This window comes from Mobula birostris, chromosome 21 (assembly GCF_030028105.1).
Source record: "Mobula birostris isolate sMobBir1 chromosome 21, sMobBir1.hap1, whole genome shotgun sequence".
In the NCBI taxonomy this organism is placed as follows: domain Eukaryota; kingdom Metazoa; phylum Chordata; class Chondrichthyes; order Myliobatiformes; family Myliobatidae; genus Mobula; species Mobula birostris.
This window is the reverse complement of record NC_092390.1, coordinates 15,720,171-15,743,866: the sequence shown is the minus strand read 5'-3', so window position 1 is coordinate 15,743,866 and position 23,696 is coordinate 15,720,171. Positions and strand designations below refer to the sequence as shown.

At 46.8% G+C, this 23,696-nt stretch overlaps 1 protein-coding gene, 1 long non-coding RNA gene and 1 pseudogene across 7 annotated transcripts in view; 2 read left to right on the top strand and 1 right to left on the bottom strand.

The window, feature by feature from the left end:
- The window catches only part of LOC140185617 (uncharacterized), a 62,432-nt gene extending 59,839 nt beyond the window's left edge, over positions 1-2,593 (bottom strand). For 5 of the 6 annotated variants that reach the window (XR_011882675.1, XR_011882674.1, XR_011882676.1 and 2 more), the window contains exons 1-2: positions 2,380-2,593; positions 1,180-1,330 (exon numbers count right to left, since the gene is read on the bottom strand). This is a non-coding gene — a long non-coding RNA (uncharacterized lncRNA). The remainder of the gene's footprint in view (positions 1-1,179; positions 1,331-2,379) is intronic. The other variant, XR_011882672.1, reaches the window with a different exon arrangement.
- The window catches only part of LOC140185614 (lysyl oxidase homolog 4-like), a 120,895-nt gene that overhangs the window by 30,503 nt on the left and 66,696 nt on the right, over positions 1-23,696 (top strand). The window lies entirely within an intron of this gene.
- LOC140186031 (U6 spliceosomal RNA) lies at positions 15,841-15,941 on the top strand (annotated as a pseudogene).

Sequence of the window (23,696 nt, the reverse complement as noted above, 5' to 3'; positions counted from 1 at the left end):
AAATCTTTAATTAAACACAAGGATGGTTCTGTTTCCACCAGCGTTTCTCAGCCATATTTTAGCATTTCTGCACATGTTTATTTTCCTGTGTGTGAGACAACGGTGATGGACACTTCCCCCCCACCCCACAGCACCGCCCCCCCCCCCCATCCTCCACTCTCAACTAATGAGCCACTTTTAGAAACTGTTTAAAATGTTCTGAGGTGAGTGTCTCACTCTGGACTAGAAATAAAGTTGAGGATAACTACATTCATTTATTGAGATGTTCCCACAACCAGTAATTTCACTTTAAGGACTCTTCATCTGTTTCTTCATACTCCCATTATTTATTGCTATTTATTTATATTTGCATTTGCACAGTTTGTTGGCTTCTATGCTCTTGCTCTTTGGTTGATCCCGTTTACAGTTACTATTCTATAGATTTACTGAGCGTGCCCGCAGGACAAAGAATTACAGGTTCTTGTGTGGTGACGTACAGTATGTACTCTGATAATAAGTTTTACTTCGAACTGAGAAGAATGAGGTAGAAACTTGGGCACTTAGCTTAAAAGGTGACCTTTATTTGTCAAAACATAGAGTGAAATGTGTCATTTTGCATCAACGCAGTCCGAGGGACAGCCAGCAAGTGTCACCAATACAACTTTCTAACCCGATTTGTATGCCTTGGGAAAGTACAAGGAAGCTGGGGCACCTAGAGAGAATCCGCATGGTCGCAGGGAGAAAGTACAAACTCCTTACTGACGGTGGCCGGAATTGAACGCTGAATGGTGATCGCTGGTGCTGTAAAGTGATTGCGCTAATTTTTAAGCTACTGTGCCGCTGTTTCCCTCCCCGCCCCCACCCCCCATCACCCCTGGTCTGGATACATAAGATGCTGGGGTATGGAGCATCGCACAATCTGCCTGAGGAACACAGTGGGATTTTGGATTGAAACACGGACAATTCCTGTCTTCTGAATGATCCAGCAGATTATTTGGTGCACTGTCTCAGTTAGGATGCTTCCTATGGTGCCACTTTATGAATGAATAGTACAACCTGGGACTGTGTAAGGGATTCTACAAGGGTACTGTGAATGAGAACAGGTGAGTTCTCACCAGTGCCCCACAATACAGTCCTTACTGTATGTGGAATCTTGCTGTGTACAGTTTGAGCTTTGTCATTACAACTAATACCACCTACCAGATCTATTCCATTGGACCTTTGGAAAATGGGTCTTTTGTCATTGAAAACAAATCAACTGATCTTTCATCTTTGTGGAGATCCAGACTGCAGTCCGTGTGGAGTTTGCACGCTCACTGTGTGGTTTCCCCCTGGAAGCTCCTGTCTCCTCCTGCAATCCAAAAACATGTGGGTTGGTGAGTTAATTGGCTGCTGTAAGCGGTACCCAGTGTGTGGATGAAGGGGTAGGATCTGGGATGTAGGGAGATAGAGTTAGCTTTGTGTAAATGGGTGGTTAGTGGTCAGCACGGGTTAGGTGGGCTGAAGGGCCTGCTTCCTCTATGAACCAGATGTGGGGACTTTGGGTTGGTGGCTAGAAACCTTGCCAAAGAGCTGAGCTTCCAGGAAATCCCAGGGAGTGGGCTCGGTGGGCTCCAAGCATGGTTACCAATAGGTGGGTAGTAGGATGGGAGAGAGAGTGAGAGAGAAAGAGAGAGAGAAAAATAACTGGCATGGAAGTAAGAAAAGAAACGGGACTGCTGGGGGTTAGCATGGCTTCAATGGGCCAAGTGGCCTTCTTCTGTGCTAAGAGGGGCCGAATGGCAGCATTCTCCTCCCACTCCGTACGTTCTGAGAAAGCAGAACATGTCCTCTGGTTGTGGATTATTTGGCAAGACTCCCGTAATCAGATGTCTCCAGCCACCAGTGGGTCATCTCCCACTGGGCTCCCACGACACACACTGATGCTCCTGTATATTAGTCTATCAGGTTGCTCGTGCATTTGAGGGCAGAGGTTTGAGTGACTGCCTGCGGTATGACCACAGATTGTCTTATCCCTGGCGATGACGTCCTCATGCGCACAACTTATTCCCTCACTGCGTTCAGGATGAGGTGAAAGTGACGGGGTGTGTTCAACCCTAGATCTGCATTCTTTGCAGTTTAGAACATTGTAGGTTCTGCTGGTCTCTGATGCCCCCTGCTCCTGAACTTTTGGTAATTTATCTCCCCTCCCCTTTTTCTCTTTTTCCATACCCCATTGATGCTCCTGTATTACCCCTTCTGTTCTCCGCCCCCGCCCACCACCTCCCTTTGCCGGCCCTCCTTTGTCGCCTACCCTCCTCTCCTATCAGATTCCTTCTTCAGGCCTTTATCTCATCCACCTATCTCCTCCCGGCTTCTCACTTCATCCCCACTTCCCCACCAACACACCTTCCTCCTCACCTGGTCTCACCTGCCAGCTTGTTCTCCTTCACCGTCCCCCACCACCTCATTCTGGCTTCCCTCCTCTTCCTTTCCAGTCCTGATGAAGGGTCTCAGCCTGAAATGTTGACCGTTTGTTCCCCTCCATGGATGCTGCCTGACCTGCTAAGTTCTTCCAGCATTTTGTGTGTGCAGCTGGAAAAACTGATCCTGCACTCAAAGATGAGCCTGCAGTATTCCAGTACCAAGAAATATTGGGCTGATATATTCATGTTGTAACTTGGGAATGCATGGAATCTTTTCCCAATATTGCATGCTCCGACTTGTAGAGATAGGGGAAACATTTTGTCCCCAGCAAGTTCCAGGGGTATGCTGGCATTAGGAAAGGGAAGGTTTTCATATCCCTGGGCTGCAAGCTTGGCTTCTGTCCCAGAACACCAGACCGTGACCAATGCACTCAGTGAGGAAATGGGAAAAGGGAATGCAGTGTCAACCCAGGCAGAACACTCTGCTCTTTCTAACATATCCGGTGCTTTGATCAAGTCTACAGATGTGCAATGTTTCCATGTCCCCGAGGTATAGCCTTCCAAAGGCATGATGTCACTGGCTGCTGCTGCAGTCCAGACCACTCTGCCACCTATTGGGAAACAGGCGCTTGATGCTGGTCTGCTTGTTTTACTTAGATTGCTGCAGAGTACTCAGCCCTTCGTGCTGTGTTAGCTCTTCAAGTAAACACTCCGATTAAACACAGCTGTGTGCATACAGAGAAACTTTGCAAGGACACTACCGGGATGTGAGGGATGAGAGGGAAAGGTTGAGTAGCTTAGGACTCTACTCCCTGGAATGTAGGGGAATGAGGAGGTATTTTATTGAGTTATACAAAATATTCGAGTTATAGATAGAGTTAATGCAAGCAGGCTTTTTTTCCACTGAGGTTGTCTGATGAGAACTAGAGGTCACAGGTGGGGCAAGCTTGAGGGCTCCCACCGGCCTGGTCTCACTCCCACTGGCCTAGTCTCACTCCCACTGGCCTGGTCTCACTCCCACTGGCCTAGTCTCGCTCCCACTGGCCTGGTCTCACTCCCACTGGCCTAGTCTCACTCCCACTGGCCTGGTCTCACTCCCACTGGCCTGGTCTCGCTCCCACTGGCCTGGTCTTGCTCCCACTGGCCTGGTCTTACTCCCACTGGCCTGGTCTTACTTCCACTGGCCCGGTCTTGCTCCCACTGGCCTGGTCTTGCTCCCACTGGCCTGGTCTTGCTTCCACTGGCCTGGTCTTGCTCCCACTGGCCTGGTCTCACTCCCACTGGCCTAGTCTCGCTCCCACTGGCCTGGTCTCGCTCCCACTGGCCTGGTCTTACTTCCACTGGCCTGGTCTTACTTCCACTGGCCCGGTCTTGCTCCCACTGGCCTGGTCTCACTCCCACTGGCCTAGTCTCGCTCCCACTGGCCTGGTCTTGCTCCCACTGGCCTGGTCTCACTTCCACTGGCCTGGACTTGGTCCCACTGGCCTGGTCTTGCTCCCACTGGCCTGGTCTCACTCCCCCTGGCCTGGTCTTGCTCCTATTGTCCTGTGTGTCCCTTGGTTCTCTGTGTCTGGCATCTGGAGACTGTGAGCATCTGAACAGCGCTTACATTTTCTTTGGGGCGAAGGGGATGAAAGGTGACTGGATAGAGGTGTACATGATGATAAGAGGCAGCGATAGAGTGGACAGTGACATTTTTGAGGGAGCATAACTTTAAGGTGATTGGACAATAGTATGGAGGGGGAATATCAGAGGTACATTTTTACACAGAGACGTTGTGGGTGCATGGAACCACAACAGGTGGTGATAGAGGCAGATACGTTAGGGATATTTGTGAAACTCTTAGATAGACACAGGGCTATGTGGGAGGGAAGGGTTAGATTGATCTTCGAGTAGGTTAGAGGGTTGGCACAACATTGTGGGCTGAGGGGCCATGCTGTTCTATGTTCTATGTTTGAGTTGTCTTCTTAGCAGGAAATTGTCTTCCTTTCACTTACCATAAGACCATAAGACGTAAGGAGTAGAATTAGGCCATTTGGCCCATCACATCTACTTTACCATTCTGTAATGGCTGATTTATTTTCTCTTTCAACCCAATTCTCCTGCCTTCTGCTCATAACCTTTAATGCTGTTACTAATCAAGAACCTATCAACCTACGCTTTAAACATACTCAATGTCTTGGCCTCCGCAGCCACCTGTGGCAATGAATTCCACAGATTCACCACCCTCTGGCTAAGGAAATTTCTCCTCATCTCTGTTCTAAAGGGACATCCTTCTTTTCCGAGGCAATGCCCTCTGGTCCTAGACTCCTTCACTATAGGAAACATCTTCTCCATGTCCACTTTATCTAGGCCTTTCAATATTCGACAGGTTTCAATGAGATCTGACCTGACAACAAATGGGTGCACACAATTGGGTCAAGGGAGCTCGTTGAGTGGGGCGTGAGCATTAAGTGCCTGCCCGGGAAAATGTGACCTTCAAGGCCACAGGGTGAAGCAGCAACATGGAAGGCAGATCTACAGGAAGAGTGAATTAAAAATAGAGCGCAGATGCAGGGAAACAGAAAATTTTCATTCAGCATCTGAGGAGAGAGAACAGTTAATCCTTCAAGTCAAAGACACTTCATTGGACTGGGGAAGAGAGAAGAAAAGACATTCAGCATCTGTGGAGAGAGGACAGTTAATCTTTCAAGTCAAAGATGCTTCATTGGACTGGGGAAGAGAGAAGATCAGTTTCAGAGATGGTGAGCGATGTGTGAGATGAGGGGATCTGGTGAGGCTGGGATTGTGGCAGGGATAACTTGTACAAGTCATTCAGCTGCTGAATTAATGTGGTTAGCTTACTTATTTACTGCCTGTTACACCGCTGGCATTTAGGGCAGCAATTAAGGCCCTCCATCTCTGGAGGTGTTCAGGGCTTCCTTCATCGTGTCAGTAGCCTCCTCTCAGTTTTCACTACTGTCAGTCACACAAGCCCCAGCTGGAGACTCAGGAATAACGTCACACTCAGCTGTAGAAGGGTTCTTCACTGCTGCTTCCATAACAATCTTGTCTTACTAGTCGGGGTTGTTGGCCCTGAGATGAACCTCAGATCCGGTTGGACTGGTGGACCACTCTTAGTTTGGCCTCTACCCTTTAATCTGTTTGGCATGGGTGACCCTACCAAGAGCCAGGGCATAAAGCCCTGACTCCAGCTAACGTAGCTCTCTGGGTCATAGAGGCATGCAAGCCTCCAAACCCTATGGGAAGGTCGTGGTCCTCTTGGAGGCTGGATGGGTTAGAGGAGGGAAAACAGGAATAAAGGTGACGACATGAGCGTGAGAGTAGAGAGAAGGGAAGGTGAATAGGTGTCAGACACAGGGCTATGGGAAATTCCCTGAAGATCAGTCTGTGCCAGAGGAGAGGGATAAACAGGAATGGATCTTACTTTCTGTGGAATGTTCTCCAGGTAGTTCTGGGTGTTATTTTTTAATTCCTGTTGGGACACCACATTCTGTGTTATTTTTAAAACCTGTTTCCCTTGTGGGACACAGCATGTGATTAGTATTGGATGTGGGAGTGCAACGTCTCAATTGCTGTGCTTTTAACTCGGTGGTTTAGAATAATAATCTAGCGGCGGAATTTAAATCGGCTTGGTGAAATCAATCTGGAACATAAAGCCAGGATTGGTAAAGTCGATCAGGACACTATCAGACTGTCTTCACAAAGAACCTAGAGAGTGTATGATGTATTGCACAAGGAAAATAAATCAGTCATGATTGATTGGTAGAACAGACTGGATGGGCCAACTAGCCTAATTCTGCTCCTATGACTTTTGGAGAGAGCAAAGGAAGGAATTATAGATCTGCTGAGTTCCTCCAGCGTGTTGTGAGTGTTACAATCAGCCTGCGACTGGTGTTGATGGCACTGGTGGAGACTGTAATGGACGATGTAATAACATCACAGAGCAATAGGACTGGGCAGCCAGAGCTTGGATTGATGAAGGGGAGGTCAAGTTTGATTAGTCGCTGAGATTGAGGCTAGTACAACAGAACAGGACAACTGCTGGTGTATTTCACATAAAGAAAAATGGCTTTGCTTGTCACATGTATATCGAAAGATTGATACATACAGTGAAATACATCGATTGCGCCAATGATCAACACGGTCTGAGGATGTGCTAGGGGCAGCCCTTGAGTGTCAGCAGGCTTCTGGCACCAACAGAGCATGCCCACAGCTTACTGACGCTAACTCATATGTCTTTTGGAATGAGGGAGGAAAGTGGAGGACCCAGCGGAACCCAAGTGGTCAGGAGGAGAAAGTACAGTCTCTTTATAGAGTGCTGCAGGATTTGAACCCATTTTTTCTGATTGCTGGTGTTGTAAAGCATTATGCTAACGGCTACTTTTCCACCCTTCCAAAAGTATTTGGGGTTTTTCTAGGTTTTTTTGTTCTAAGTTTTTCTAAGTTCATATAATGCTGTTCGGTCTATAATGTGTCAGCATATGGAATTGGAGATAACGTACTGACATGTGTTTGAGAATTGGTTCTTGGATGGAAAGTAAAGAGTGGGAGTGAGCAAACCGTTCTTGTATGGCCAGACCGTAGGCCCGCTGGTCTATATTCGTAACTTGGTGGGATGAAATGTTATATTTTCATGTCTGCTGATGGTATTGAATTCTGCAGGGCTGTTAGTAACCTTGGCTGATGGAAGACTACTATGTCGACTCAGGCCTAGGGGGGCCGGCGTCGGGCAATGGTTTACAAGGCGCGAAACAAAAGACTGTGTGGTGCGCCACTCCTCACACAGACAATAGGTGGCCGTTGACTCACAAAGAGTTCATCCGCCCTTTGACAGGTTTTGTTTTTAGTCCTGTTGGGTGCCTACACACCCTCCTCCCTGGTTAACCGAAGTGCACCAGGGGGTGTGCCAACTGAGTCGCCAACAACCCACCCGAGACAGGGAGTACTGAGCTACGTGGTACCAGTAGCAAGGCAAGGCCCTGACCTGACCTGAAAATGGAAGAGGTCCACGGTATAAAAAAGGTGGGAGCCCCTGGTTAGTTGGGAGGCGGATGTAACGGGATTTGAGAAAGGTGTGGAGAAGCTGACTGAGTGGGAATGCGATGGGTGGAAGATTCAGTGGCAAGATATGAGCTCATGCACTGCAGTTCACAAACCCCCGGAGGCGTTCAGCCCAACAACAATTTAACATCACCGTGGCTTTGCATTCACTGACGTACGTGCAGCTGTGTTGAAAACATGCATGTGGTTCTCAAAAGCACGTTTTGATGAATCTTAAGGACCCAGAAAGCAGTCCAGAAACACCAGTTTCCGATCTCCCTTTCAGAAGCAAACACAGCGTATTTGTGAATCTTCCTCCACACTCTCCCCTATTTCCACTCCTTATATTTAAGTTGTAAACACTCAGGATATTTTGAGCTCTGCTCCTGGGGGCGTGGTTTGCTGTGGTTTCTTCCTCACTTTTTATAGCCTCTGGTGTTTTCAGTCATAGCAGTGTGGACATCAAACTCGGACATCTCACCGGCCAGGAAAACATTTGTTTCTGGGTGAATGCTGTGGCAGGAATTGCTTGGGTGGGAGGAGGAAATAAACCCTGAGCTGGATTGGTTAAGGGCGGAGAAACCATCTCCTTGATCTGCATCGTGAAAGGGGGATATTTAAGTCATTATTGCACTGGTCACAAACAAGAGAAAATCTTCAGATGCTGCAATACGCACAAAATGCTGGAGGAGCTCAGCAGGCCAGGCAGCATCTATGGAGAAGAGTAAACAGTTGTTGTTTCGGGCCGAGACCCTTCATCAGGACACTGACCCCTGCACTTTGTGGTTTTAGCTGCCACTTTAGCTGCATTGCTGCATGCATTACTGGCTGAACAATGGCCAACGCATGTAATAACAGTCAAGTTTATTACCACATTCCCAGAATGGTGAGGGTCAGGCACAACAAAAAGCTTGCAGCAGCATTGTGGGCGCACGCACACTCAATTAGGTATTGGGTATCTCCTGTACCTAATAAAGTGGCCACTAGCAAAGTGTGTTCATGGTCTTCTGCTGCTGTAGCCCATCCACTTCAAGATTCAGCACTTTGTGCACTCAGAGATTGTCTTCTGCACACCACTGTTGTAATGAGTAGTTACTTGAGTTACTGTCTTCTTCCTGTCAGTTTGAACCAATCTTGCCATTCTCCACTGACCTCTCTAACCGGCAGGGTGTTTTCGCCCACAGAACTGTCGCTCACTGGATGTTTGTTGGTTTTGCGCACCGTTCCCTGTGAACTCTAGTGAACTGTGGTGTGTGAAAATCCCAAGTAGTTAGCAGTTTCCGAGACACTCATATCACCCCACCTGACATCAACAATCATCCCATGGTCAAAGTCACTCAGATCACATTTCTTCTCCATTCTGAAGTTTGGCTTGAACAACAGCTGAGCCTCGTGACCATGACTGCATGCTTTTATGTGTTGCTTTATGTATTGTCCTGTACACTTCACCTGCAAATCTGATGGGGCCGTCTATGTACCCAGTAACCCTGAAGTTGCCTCCTCTACACGGGTGCGACCCGACATAAGTTGGGGTCAGCTTTGTTGACCACCTCTGCTCTACCTGCCAAAAGCAGAATATCCTGCTGGCCAGTTGTTTTAATTCCTCTCCCAATTCCCATTCCGACATGTCGGTCCATTACCTCCTCTTGTGCCATGTTAAGGCCAAGCTCAGGGTGGAGGAGCAACACCTCATATTCCAACTAGTTAGCTTACAAACTTGATAGTATGAACATCGATTTCTTCTTCCAGTAATTTTCCCTCCCCTCCCCTTTCCCCCTTCTATTCTCCATTCTGATCTCTTGCCTCTGCTCCTCATCCACACCATCTCCCATTAGTATCCCTCCTTCTTCCCTTTCTCCAATGGTCCACTCTTGTCTCCTATCAGATTCCTTCTTCTCCAGCCCTATACCTTTCCCACCCACCTGGCTTCATCTATCACCTTCTAGCTAGTCCCCCTTCCCCTCCCCCATCTTTTTTATTCCTCCTTCCTTTCCTGAAAAAAGGCCCCTCCCTCAAAATATCAAATGTCTATTTATTTCCAAAGATGCTGCCTGACCTGCTCAATTCCTCCAGCATTTTGTGTCTGTTATTCTGGATTTCCAGCATCTGCAGAATCGCTTGTGTTTTATGCATTGAGTTGCTGCCACATGATTGGCTGATTAGATATTTGCATAAATGAGCAGGTGTACAGGTGCACCAAATAAAGTGAGCAGAGTATATAACACACAGGGCATGACTCACATAAATTATACTAGACAGTGAAAAGAATAAAAAGACTGCAAAACAATATATATTTGATAGGACATATTTAATGTGGAGATTGATATGTACTTAATTAGTAAGGGAATCAAAGATGGGGAAAAGGAAAAAGAATGGGGTTGAAGGAGAGAATTAATCTGACATAGTCGAATGATAGGAAAGACTCAATGGGCTGAATGGCCTAATTCTGATCATAAGATATTAGTGCAACTACATCCACAATAGTGTAGGAGGTGATGCATTGTGTTCTGTTGCTGAGGTAAGGTTCCGGCTGTGCAGGTCACATCAAGAAGTGAATGATTACAGGGGTGTAGCTGTTTCTGAACCTGGTGTGGTAAGTTTTCTTCTCTTCAGTACTCAGTGTTGTCATGCACCATTCAGATAAGTCTTCTAATATTCAGTAACAGACTACAACAAATTCAGAGTAGGTCAAATTATAAGCACTTTTATTTCTTGCAGGAAAAAGTCTACCTCCATATATTAAGTCATTGATAGGTAGCTTCAACCTTACAGCTCAAACAGATAATTTTTATAAACTTACAGACTCCACTCATCCTTAATTGCCTTCCTTCTTTATCTGCATCCATCTTAAATGAGTTGCATTTGTTTTTAATTAGTCCATTTCTTTTGAGACTTTCCCCCAGCAGCTATGTGTTGTTTTTCTCTGGTTGTCAAAACACTCTGTGCCGTAAAATACACCCTGCTGTAAATCACACCCCCTCTTGCAAGCCTTCCATCCAAATGAATCTAAAAACCAGCAAAGCACTCTGGGATTACACAGGTTCCATTTTGCCACATTATGTTTTACAAAAGTTATAAATTCATAAAGATTTCAGGATTACAGATATATTTCCACAATGCTCAAGGTAAATGTATATAAAAGCTATGCGTATGTTACCATACACCACACTGAGATGCATTTTCATACAGGCATGTACAACAGAACAAAACAATACAATAAAATCAATGAAAAACTACACACAAACAAGAACAAGTATTGTGCATTATCTCACTATTTTGTGCTCCTTTTACATTATTTGTTTATCTTTATATTTCTTACTGTAACTTACAGTAATCAGTTTTATTATTGCTGATATATGTTGTGAAATTGGTTGGATTACAGCAGCAGTAAAATGTTTTTGTATTACACTGCATGTTGCGGCAAACCAACCAATTTCACAACATATATCAGCAATAATAAACCTGATTCTAATGCCACAGATCCTTGATAGCAAGGATTAGTCATCTCCATCTCCCCTCTGTGATATCTCGTCCAGCACGCAGGCATATAGTCCCAGCTTTATCAAAGCTGGACAGTGGTGAGCAGGTTGCCGGTGAGGAAGTGCTACTTGATAGCATTGTCAGCTACAGGGGAATCTCAAGTAATTCCACAAAAACTGGACACAAGGCATTCTGCAGATGCTGGAAATCTTGAGCAACATGCACACAAGGCTGAAGGAACCCAGTAAGCCAGGCAGCATCTATGGTGGGGTGGGGGAGAGGGAGAAATAAACAGTTAATGTTTTGGGCCGAGACCCTTCATTAGGACTGGATGGGCCTGATTCTGAGAGGGATGGGTAGAGTGGAGAGGCAGCACCTTTTTGCCAGAGCAGTGGAGGCTAATAGCAGAGAACATCCATTCAAGGTGAGCAGAGCGGGGACATCAGAGGTAGGTTATATACACAGAGAGTGGTGAGTGTGTGGAACGTCCTGCCGGTGATGGTGATAGAGGCTGATATGTTCAGGACATTTAAGAGGCTCTTTGGCACATGGATGTAAGAAAAATGGAGGGTTAAGGGCCATATGAGAAGGAAGCTTTGGACTGATCATGAAGTAGCTTTAAAGGTCAGCATAATATTGTTGGCTGAAGGTCCTGCAGAGTCCTGTACTGTTCTATGTTCCCAGAAATAGTCTAGAAATATCAACCTCTACTGAGCTGTTGGTAAATAAATGTGTATTTAAAACTCCTTTCACTGTTGATCAGTCCCTTCCCCGACAGACTCTCCGGCCCGAAACGTAAACACCTCTCGATATTTTTCCAGGTGGTTTAGTACCCTCCCTTCCCTCATCACCGCTGTGTGCACAAATATCTCGAACATTTTGTAACGATTGCGGTAACTAAAGAAGAGCAATAACTTCTGCCCAGAGGTTATATTTATCATGATTTGGATGACATCACTTAAATAACAGAGGTGGATGTGAAAGAAAACAAGTGCTGAAGCTGTTAGTATGTTTGTGGTATCCTATTAAGGTCATCTTTAAAGGCCTCATGCTCAGAATCAGAGTCAGCCTTACTATCACTGACTTGCGATGTGACCTTTGTTATTTTGCTGCAGGAAGGACATAAAATTACAATGAATTACAAAATTAGAGGGTCAAAGAGAAAGGAATAATGAGGTAGTGTTCATGGGTTCATGGACCATTCAGAAAGCTGGTGGTGGAGGAAAGGGAGCTGTTCCTGAATCATTGAGTGTGGCTCTCCGGGCTCGTGTGCCAACTCCCTGGTGGCAGTAATGAGAAGAGGGCATCTCCTGGGTGGTGAGGACCCTTATGATGGATGAGGTGTCACTTCTTGAAGATGTCTTTGATGGTGGGGATGCTAGTGTCCATGATGGAGCTGGCTGACTCTATGACATCCTTATGCTTGTCCACCGGGCCAAGAGCATATTTGGCCCAACCGGCCTCTGCTGGACAGTAAAGACCTCCCCAGATGAACTCCGTTTTCTAATACCGGGTCCATAATTCTGCATCTTACAGCTCTTCGTGTCCTCACCAGCGCTGATCACTGTGGGGAAGGTCTCTCCCTCTCCCTGACGGGATGAGCCTCTATGGCCCAAGTATGAAGGACACTGAAGCAGATCAACAGTTCCACCGACTTTAATAGGGACTGTGCAGAAATAAAGGAAAAACAATCAATGCCAGGCCAGCAGGGCCATTAACTAGAACTGTCAAACTAAAGCCAACGCTGATACAGTAGCTTGGCTGCAGCAGCTTAATACTAAATAAATACCCTTCTCAGCAGCTTCAGGCTAAATGGTAACTTTCTTTCCCGGAACCATAATGGTAAGTAGGCTTTTGGTCAAGTCTCGATCAGACTGAATTGAGAAGAAAGGACTAAATACCACCACAATGAAACACTAATTAAGTGGAGCGTGCATACTTGTGAGTGAGATTGACGAACCCATTCCCAAACCCGCTGGCGAAGGTGCGCGGACCCTGAATGTGACACTCCCACCCTCTCGGTCAATGAGTTCCAGGCACACACCGCATCTGGAATAAAATATTGTTTTTATACAGAATCTGTGATGAGGTTAGATTAGATTTATTAGTCAAATGAACAGTGACTAAACATACAGTGAAATGAGTTATTTGCATGAGCAAGAATGTGCTGGGGGCAGCCTACAAGTATTGTCATGCTGCTGGGTGCCAACGTAGCAGGCCAGCGTGCAGGCGACATATAACAAGACAGACAGAACAGCAGCAAAGCTGTGTGGGTTTCCCCCGGGTGCTCCAGTTTCCTCCCACAGTCCTACCTGTCGGTAGGTTAATTGGTCATTGTAAGTTGTCCCCTGATTAGGCTAGGGTTAAATCGTGGGATTGCTGGGTGGCTCAGCCTGAAGGGCCAATTCCAGGCTGTATCGCAATAAATAAATAAACCTGGATTCCCAGCGTCTGCAGACTTTCTCATGTTTAGGATTAAGATCAGCTTTACTTGTCACATGGAAATATCGAAACGTGCAGTGAGATGTGTCAATGACTAACTCATTCTGAGGATGTGTTGGGGGCAGCCCGCAAATGTTGGCCGTAGCATGTCCACAACTTACTAATCCTAACCCAAATGTCTTTGGAATGTGGAAGGAAACTGGAGCACCCGGAGGAAACCCACGGGCAGAACATATAATCTCCTTAGCTACAGTAACGGGACTTGTACACTGACCACCAGTGCTGTAAAGCATTACACCAACTGCTACGCTAGCGTGATAACCTCAGAAAAGTGGAATGCTTCCCGACTTTGCATGCCAACCTTGCACAGAGGGCGAAGGTCGTTCCAACTGTAGTACATGAGCTGCTGAAGTGAGTGACAGAGGAGCCTTCCCACAGGTCTCCAGTCCTGGGCTCCTACTGTGCGCGCTTGGCTCAGGACTGTAGTCCTGGTGACGTTGATGTGATTGTTCAGGCTCGGAGATGGCACCCTCGTACACAGACAAACCAGCCTGAGCTCTTCACCTTCCCCCGATTGTTCCTCAATCCCCACTCACCTCTCCGTTCCTCATCCTTCTGAACACAACTGATTCTACAACCTCCATTGATTCTGCAGACTCAGTTTTGAGAACAAGCTCTCAGCATTAGTTTCTTTAAAATTTGCACAATTTGTCTTCTTTTGCAAATTGGTTGTTTGTCAGTCTTTATGTAAAGTTTATCATAAATTCTATTGTATTTCTTGTTACCTGCAAATGTCAGCAAGAAAATGAATCTCAAGTCAGTATATAGTGAACTACACATACTTGATATTAAAGTCTGCTTACCCCTCTTCACATCAACTGTTCGATCTCATCCACATCTCTCTCCTACCACTCACCCACTGCTCCTCCTCATCCCTTTTATCATTCTCCCTTGACCCTTGTCCCAGTTCTACCCCTCCTTCCCTCAGCTCATTTCTCTCTCTCTATGTCTCTGTCCTCTGTCTGTCTATCTGTCTCTCCATTTCTGTCTGTCTCTCTGTTTCTGCCTGTCTGTCTCTCCCTCTCTCTGTCTCTGTCTGTCTATCTGTTTTCTACCTCTCTCTGTCTCTCACTCCTCTTTTCGTAACATTTATGTTCATGCTATAAAGAAACCTCATAAGTTAAACTACTTTCACACTGAACACCCATCAGATGTTCTTCCCATCTCTTCCTGAGGAATTCCAGCTTCTACACGCTTTCCTGATGAGTAAACCCTCCCTATTCTGATGTAAACCTTAGTAACCCTTATTTGGAGGTAACTCACCCACCCCCTCCCATACCCAGGGAGCTCGGTGCTCTGAGTCTGATGCGTGTCTGCTCATAGCTCCCCGTGGTGAGAGGAGAGGCCGGGCAGCAGTCCAGGACAAACATAGACCAGGCAGGAGGGGATCTGTCTCAGGGAGTGAGTGACCTGTAGCTGGAACAGTTGCCAGAGAGGTCGGTTAAGGTTACGGGCTCCGTGGAGGACAAGCCTGGGAAGGTGGGGCTAGGTGAGTCAAAGGAAACTCTGTGTACTAACTAGATAGGGAACAGAAACTCCTCGAAATTAGGGGGCTGCTGGGATAGCCAGCACTCACACTCAGTGGCCACTTTATTAGAAACCTCCTGTACCTAATGAAGCAGCCACTGAGCATACATTTATGTGGCCTCATTGCTATTGTAGCCATTCCACTTCAACTTTCAATATGTTGTCCCTCTATGCACCACTATTTGAGTTCCTGTCACCTTCCTATCAACTTGAACCAGTCTGGCCATTCTCCTCTGACCTCTATCATTAACAAGACGTTTCCACCCACAGAACTGCTGCTCACTAGATGTTTTTTGCACCATTCTCTGTAAACTCTAGAGACTGCAGTGAGTGAAACTCCCAGGAGACCAGCAGTTTCTGACATACTCAAACCACCCCATCTGGCACCAACAATCATCCCACAGTCAAAGTCATGTCGATCACGTTTCTTCCCCATTGTGAAGTCTGATCTCAACAACAACTGAACCTCTTGACCATGTCAGCATGTTTTTATGCATTGAGTTGCTGCCACATGATTGGGTGATGAGGTATTTTTGCATTGAAGAGCTGGTGTACAGGTATACCTAATAAAGTGGCCACCTAGTGTGTAGCCCTGACTAATTACCCCTGACAAGGCAGTGGTGAGTTGCAGTCTTCATGGTGAAGGAGCACCTCCCCCTTCCAGTGCTATAGGGGAGGGAGATCTAGGATTTAGATCCAGCAATGACGATAGGATAGTGATATATTCCCAGGGCCTCAAGAGATTCCACAGATGCTGGGATCTGGAATCCCTCAGGTTTATTTGACCACAAGTTTGCGGCTGTCACCTCTTAGCCTGAACAGCGCCAGCAGGACTACAATCCAGAGCCGAGAGGGCACAGCAGGAGCCCAGGACTGTGGGCCTGAGGGAAAGCTCCTGTCTCGCTGGCTCTGGCAGTTCACATACTAAAATCGGAGTGACAGAGAAGGCTAGAGTAGTCCCTATGCAAGGATGACACGCAAATTTGTGAAGCATTCCATATTTTTGGAGGCAGCATGGTAGCGTATCCACCCATAGTTGAATGTCTAGCGTAATAAGCATTATCTGTTTATTTCCATCCACAGATGCTGCCATACCTATTGAATTCCTCCAGCACACTGTGTGCATCTCTCTGCAGATGATGTGTCTCTCTGCAGATAACGTGTCTCTGCAGATGATGTGTGTCTCTGCAGATGATGTGTGTCTCTGCAGATGATGTGTCTCTCTGCAGATAACGTGTCTCTGCAGATGATGTGCATCTCTGCAGATGATGTGTCTCTCTGCAGATGATGTGTCTCTCTGCAGATGATGTGTCTCTCTGTAGATGATGTGTCTCTCTGCAGATGAGGTGTGTCTCTGTAGATGATGTGTCTGCAGATGATGTGTCTCTCTGCAGATGATGTGTCTCTGTAGATGATGTGTGTCTCTGTAGATGATGTGTCTCTCTGCAGATGATATGTGTGTCTCTGCAGATGATGTGTCTCTGCAGATGATGTGTGTCTCTCTGCAGATGAGGTGTGTCTCTGCAGGACAATGTGTGTGTCTCCAGATGATGTGTATCCTCTCTGTAGATGATGTGTCTCTCTGCAGATGATGTTTCTCCCTGCAGATGATGTGTCTCTCTGCAGATGATGTGTGTCTCTGAAGATGATGTGTCTCTGCACATGATGTGTGTCACTCTACAGATGAGATGTGTCTCTGCAGACAATGTGTGTGTCTGCAGACAATGTGTGTCTCTGCAGATGATGTGTGTCTCTCTGCAGATGATGTGTTTCTGTCTGCAGATGATGTGTCTCTCTGCAGATGAGGTGTGTCTCTCTGCAGATGATATGTGTCTCTGTAGATGATCTGTCTCTCTGCAGATGATATGTGTGTCTCTGCAGATGAGGTGTGTCTCTGCACATGATGTGTCTCTCTGCAGATGATGTGTGTCTTTGCAGATGATGTGTCTTTCTGCAGATGATGTGTGTCTCTGCAGATGATGTGTGTCTCTGCAGATGATGTGTCTCTCTGCAGATGATGTGTGTCTCTGCAGGTGATATGGGTCTCTCTGCAGATGATGTGTGTCTCTGCAGATGATGTGTCTCTCTGCAGATGATATGTGTCTCTGCAGATGATGTGTCTCTCTGCAGATGATGTGTGTCTCTGCAGGTGATATGGGTCTCTCTGCAGATGATGTGTGTCTCTGCAGATGATGTGTGTCTCTCTGCAGATGGTGTGTCTCTCTGCAGATGATGTGTCTCCCTGCAGATGATGTGTCTCTCTGCAGATGATGTGTGTCTCTGCAGATGATGTGTCTCTCTGCAGATGATGTGTCTCTCTGCAGACGATGCCTGACTCACTGAGTTCCTCATTTTAATTTTGAAATATATTTCTCAGTCAGGATGGTGTGTGATATGGAGGGTGGTGTGTGATATGGAGGTTGGTGTGTGATATGGAGGATGGTGTGTGATATAGAGGGTGGTGTGTGATATGGAGGGTGGTGCGTGATATGGAGGATGGTGTGTGATATCGAGGATGGTGTGTGATATCGAGGGTGGTGTGCGATATGGAGGAAGGTGTGTGATATGGAGGTTGGTGTGTGATAAGGAGGATGGTGTGTGATATGAAGGGTGGTGTGTGATATGGAGGATGGTGTGTGATATGGAGGATGGTGTGTGATATGAAGGGTGGTCTGTGATATGGAGGATGGTGTGTGATATGAAGGGTGGTGTGTGATATGGAGGTTGGTGTGTGATAAGGAGGATGGTGTGTGATATGAAGGGTGGTGTGTGATATGGAGGGTGGTGTGTGATATGGAGGATGGTGTGTGAGATGGAGGATGGTGTGTGATATGGAGGTTGGTGTGTGATAAGGAGGATGGTGTGTGATATGAAGGGTGGTGTGTGATATGGAGGGTGGTGTGTGATAAGGAGGATGGTGTGTGATATGAAGGGTGGTGTGTGATATGGAGGATGGTGTGTGATATCGAGGATGGTGTGTGATATCAAGGATGGTGTGTGATATGGAGGGTGGTGTGTGATATGGAGGATGGTGTGTGATATGGAGGGGAACCAGCAAGTGGTATTGTCTCCTGCCCCCACTCCCCTCGTTTATCTAGCGATACAGCCGAACAACCCTCACTACCCAATTTCACCCATGTGACTAATTAACCTACGTACCCATACCTCTTTTGGACTGTGGGAGGAAACCAGAGCACCCAGAGGAAACCCACGCGGGTCACGGGGAGAAGGTACAAACTCCTTTCAGAGAGCAGTGGGAATTGAACCTGGCTTGCTGTCACAGCATTGCACTAACTGCTACGCTACTGTGCTGCCCATACGATAAGCTTTACTTGCCACATATACACTGATACACACAGTGAAATGCGTCATTTGCGTCAAATCAAATCAGCGAGGATTGTGCCTGGCTGCCTGCGAGTGTCGCTACGCTTCCGGCGCCAGCATAACATGCCCACAGCTCACTAAACCTAAACCATATGAGGTGAGGGAAGAAACCGGAGCACCTGGGGGAAACCCATGCGGTCACGGGAAGAACATACAAACTCTTTACAGACAGCGGCAGGAAGCGAACCCCGATCTTACAGAGGGCGCTGTGATAGCGTTACGCCAATTGCTATGCCACAGTTCCGCGGTACCTCCTAGTGGTAGAAGTGCTGATTTTGGGATGGGTTGTCAGAGTAGAGCGGGTGAGTAAGCGCGTTGCACTTCGTAGACGGTGCACACTGCAGGCACTGTGCGCCGGAGGTGGAGGAAGGGCAGGAATTTTTTCTTAGGGTGGCGTCAGCCCTGGATAGTGCCGTGTTTCTTGAGAGCTTTTGTAGCTGCACTCCTGTGGCCAAGAGGAGAGTGTTCCGTCACACCCCTGACCCGTGCCTTGTAGACAGTGGTTTGAGAGTCGGGGTCTGGACTGTGAATAAATGGAAGTCTTTCTTTAACCAGCCACAATCTCCTCTCTTTTCCATTCAAAACCACAAGTCAGTCCCCTTGGAAAAGTCGACCTACTCTGGCTGGAAAAAAGATTAGCTTCCACACACTTTTACCTTGTTTGTTACATGACACCGAAGTATATTTGAAATGAGATTTTTGCATTATGGGGAAGGTCAGGGAGTCTGCTTGTAGACCCAGGAGACGACAGATGTTGTATCTAGAGCGACAAAGAAACTGCTGGAGGAACTCAGCGGGTTAGATACAATCTGCTGAGGGGTCATCATCATAGCTTGTCACAGCAGACAGCCAGCCACTCTAGTGTTGTTTGGTTGGTGTTCAGCAGGTCAGTGTCAGCTCAATCAGGTGAGAGTGGGCAGTGGCGCAGAATGTGTTTAATGTTCTGCACCCTTTCGCCACACTCACAGGAATCGCTGGTCTTTAAACCCCACTTCACCATATTGTCTCCTGTCCTACAAACTCCCGCTCTCGCTCTGTTGAGAGTGCACCACTTCCGTCTGTCAAGCAGTGCCCCGTCTGGCAACATTTCTGTGGGGTCTTGCACTGTATTGTTTGGTGGGGTTCTGGCTTCTGTTTGTTGCCAGAGGTCAATACTGTATGTTTGGGGGGATGTTCCGTGCGGTAGTTCCTCTACTGTAGCAAAGCATTTCCTCGATTTTAGGCAGTTGGAAACTGGCACATGATGGTGTAGTGGGTGCTGTGGATCCGAGTTCTGTTTACATTTTTCAATTTTTGTGGTAGTGTGTCTTCGGATCTCTGGGGGAGCAATGCCTGCAAGTCTGTAAATGATGTTAGTGGGTGTGGGGCGTAGTGTGCCAGTGATTATTTGGCAGGCTTCGTTAAGCAACGGGTCTATTTTCTTCGCATGCGCTGATCTGCCCCACACAGGTGCACAGTACTCTGCAGGTGCATAGCAGAGTGCTGGGGCAGTTGATCTGTTGGGGAGTGGTAGGGAGAGTAATTGTCAACATTTTGGTTCGAACCCTTGCATCAGGACTGGTGAAGGCTTTCAGCCCAAAGTTCCAACAGTTCCTTCTCCCACAGCAGCTGCTTGACACTGAGTTCCTCCAGCGGTTTGTAAATTGGGCATAGCGCAACATTTTACAGTGCAGCGAACCCAGGTTCAATTCCCGTGGCTGCCTGTAAGGAGTTTGTACATTCTCCCCGTGACCGTGTGGGTTTCCTCCGGGTGCTCCAGTTTCCTCCCACAGGCCAAAGAGCTAGAGTTAATAAGTTGTGGGCATGCTATGTTGTCAACGGAAGTGGTGACATTGTCACATGTTGGTCGTTGACGCAAAGTGTTTCACTGTATGTTTTGATGTTTTGATGTACGTGAGACAAATAAAGCTAATCTTAAATCTTAAATCATTTTAAGAGGGTGAAAGCTGACGTGATAGAGGTGTACGAGATGATAAGAGCTATAGATAGAGTGGACAACCAGTGCCTTTTCCCCAGGGTAGAAATGGCTAACATGAGGGGCTATCATTTTAAGGTGATTGGAGGAATCTCAGGGTAGTTTATGGTGACATATATGTACTATGATAAAAAATTTACTTTGAACTATGAAAGTATAGGTGAAATGTCAGCGATATGACGTTTAAACAGCGATGGGTATGTGGAATGCACTGCCAGGATGGTGGTAGAGACAGATACATCAGGAATATTTAAGGGAGTTTTAGAAAGGCACATGGATGAAAGAAAAACGGAGGACTATGTATGAGGGAAAAGTTAAATTGATCTTGAATGAGGTTAAAAGGTCAGCACATCATCGTGGCCGAAGAGCTTGTACTGTGCTTTACTGATCTATGTTCTATGTACTGAGGTACAGTGAAAAGGTTGTCTTGTACACCATCCACACATACCAATTCATTATACTACTGAGGTAGTATAGAGTAAAAACATTAACAAAGTGCAGAATGAAGTGGAACAGGTGCAGGGAAAGTACAATACAGGTAGAGGACAAGGTCCAAGGTCGTAACAAGGTAGATTGTGAGGTTAGGAGTCCATCTTATCATACCAGGTTTCAAAAGTCTCATAACAGCGGGGTAGAAGCTGACTTGGTATATGCTGTCAGCCCCCTCCGCCCATTGGGAGGGAGGAAGAAAGAGAGGACATCCAGAGTGGGTGGGGTTTTGAACTGGCTGCTTCACTGAGGAGAAGTTGATTTCTGTGATTAGGGTTAGTAAGTCGTGGGCAAGCTACGTTGGCACTGGATGCTTACGGTCTTTCCCCCAGCACATCCTTGGACCATAGACAGAAACGATGCATTTCAGTGTATGTTTCGATGTTCGTGTGACAGATAAAGCTAATGTTCGATGCGTACACCACTCTGTGTTCGTTTCTTTCTCTCCAGATATTCCCATGAGGTCTTTTTTATCCAAACGAGAGAGCTGTTAATTTAATGCACCGTCCAGGGAAATATTGAAACAGAAGAGAGGAGCAGGAGGAGGCCATTCAGCCCTTTGAGCTTGCACTGCTAGTCCATTCCAACCTGTTTGATCTGTTTCTCTGACTCAATACCAAACACTCACCGCTACCTTTAGTGTCTCGAAATCTATCTCCTTCATAAATATTCTTGGATCACACCAGCCCTGGGTGTAGAACTTCACAACATTATTTTTTCTCGTAAATCCTCCTCTGAAAAAAGTTGGCCGTCTACAGTGTAGCGGTTAGCGTGAAACTATTAGAGTATCGGCATCCTGCGTTCAGTTCTGCTGCTGTGTGTATGGAGCTTCTATGTTCTCACCATGATCACGTGGGTTCCCCACTCTCCCCATATTCCGGAGATGTACAGGTTAGTTGGTCACATGGGTGCAACTGGGCGGCACCAGCTTGTTGGGCCAAAAGGGTCTGTTTCTAAAATAAACAGAAACTTCCTTTGCTCTGAAACCTGTGTCTGTGACCCCAGCAGAGGGGAAAGTCCTCTCTTGCAGCCTGCTTGTCAAGCCTGACAGAACTTTGCACATTTTGGTGGGATCCCCTCTCACCCATCTAAGCTCGAGCGAACGGTCTGCTTGTCGGATGTCTCTGATGGGGTAAAACCAGGGTGACCGTGGGTGGGGTCAGCTGTAAACAAGGTTATCAGGACAATGGGAGCAATTACAGAGTGAAAACATGATCCAGTGGGCAGCCAGAGTCTTTACCCCCAATAAGGTGGAAATAACTAATACAAGGGGTCATCACTCTACGGCGTTTGGAGGGAAATATGGTGGGTACGTCAGAGGTAGTTTCTTTTTACACAGAGAGGGGTGCGTGTGTGGATCGCACTGCCAGAGGTTGGGGTAGGGATAAAAACCGAGGGCTATGTAGGAGGGAAGTGTGGGATTGGTCCTCGAGTAGGTTAATAGGTCGGCACAACACCATAGGCTGTATGGTCTGTACCGCGCTGTTCTGCTCAATCTTCATAGTGAAAGAATGTGGGGGCTGTGAGAGAGCTGTGAAATGCTTTGTAAGAAGGCTCTTGGTCAGCATAGACCAGTTGGGCCGAAGAGCCTTTTTCTGTGCTGAATATCTCTCTGGCTGCGTGAACACAAACTCAAATGACTTAATTACTCCAGTTGTAGCAGTACTGCCTCCCTGGGAGTCAGTCCACGGGAGAAAAGACAATTCACCACTCTTGGCGTCATAGAGCCCCTCGGCCCATTTGCTCCAGGCTGACTGTGTTGCCCAGTGAGCTAGTCTCACCTGCTTGCGTTCCTCTAACCCTCTCCCGTCTAAGTACTTATCTCAATGGCTTTTGAATGTTGCTGATGTGCCTGACTCAACCATTACTTCTGGCAGCTCATTCCAAATAAGCACCGCCTTTTGCTTAAAGAAGCTGCCTCTGATGTCCCTTTTAAATCTCCCATGTTCCAATCTTAAACCCCTGCCCTCTAGCTTTTAGTAGGCTCCTCCCTAGGAAAAAATAACTACATGATTTCACCCTGTCCCCGTCCCTCATGACACAGGTCACCAATCCGTCACCTATATTTCAGAGAATAAAGTCCTAGTCTATGGCCCCCAAATCCAGGCAACATCCTGGTAAATCTTTTCTAGTTTAGTTACATCAGCAACAAAAACTGTATACAATACGCCAACTGTACAGGCTGGGTATATGGGGTGGGAAGTTTCTGCAGGAGGAAAAATGTTGTGGTGACTCAGTGTGGTCAGTGTGTGACATAACTTTATTGTGTTTCAGTGAGAATACATCAGAGTACTGGTTGATATTGCCAATAAGTGAGGCCTCATTAGATGTTATCAGAACTGATTGTCGTGATTCTCAGTAACTCTTTTTTTGTCGACAGCAGATTGGAATCCAATAAATACAAAGAACATGAGCCCATGAATTCTGAACAAAGATGGAGGGTTTTGATTGTGTTACACATAGAACACAGAATAGTCCTGTTCAGGAACAAGCCCTTCAGCCCACAATGTTATGCGTTCAAAGTCCACATGGAACATAGAGCATGTTAATGCCCTGCTAAACTAATCCCTTCTGTCCATAATATCTGTCCACTTCCTGCACACCCGCTTGCCTAGCTGAACGTCTCTTTAACACCACTATCGTATCTGCTTCCATGACCAATCTTGGCAGCCCGATCGAGGTACCCATAAAAAAAACTTGTTCCGCACATTCCTTTCAAGTTGCCCCCCCTCGCCTGAAGTGCACGCCCTCTGGTTTTAGATGGTTCAACCCTGGGAGGAAGATTCTTGCTGCCCACTCTACTTCAGTTCTCCCTGAAGTCTCCACTGCTCGAGATAAAACACGCAAGTTTGTCCAGCTTCTCCTCATAGCTCCTGCCCTCTAATCCAGGTAGCGTCCTGGTAGACCTGCGA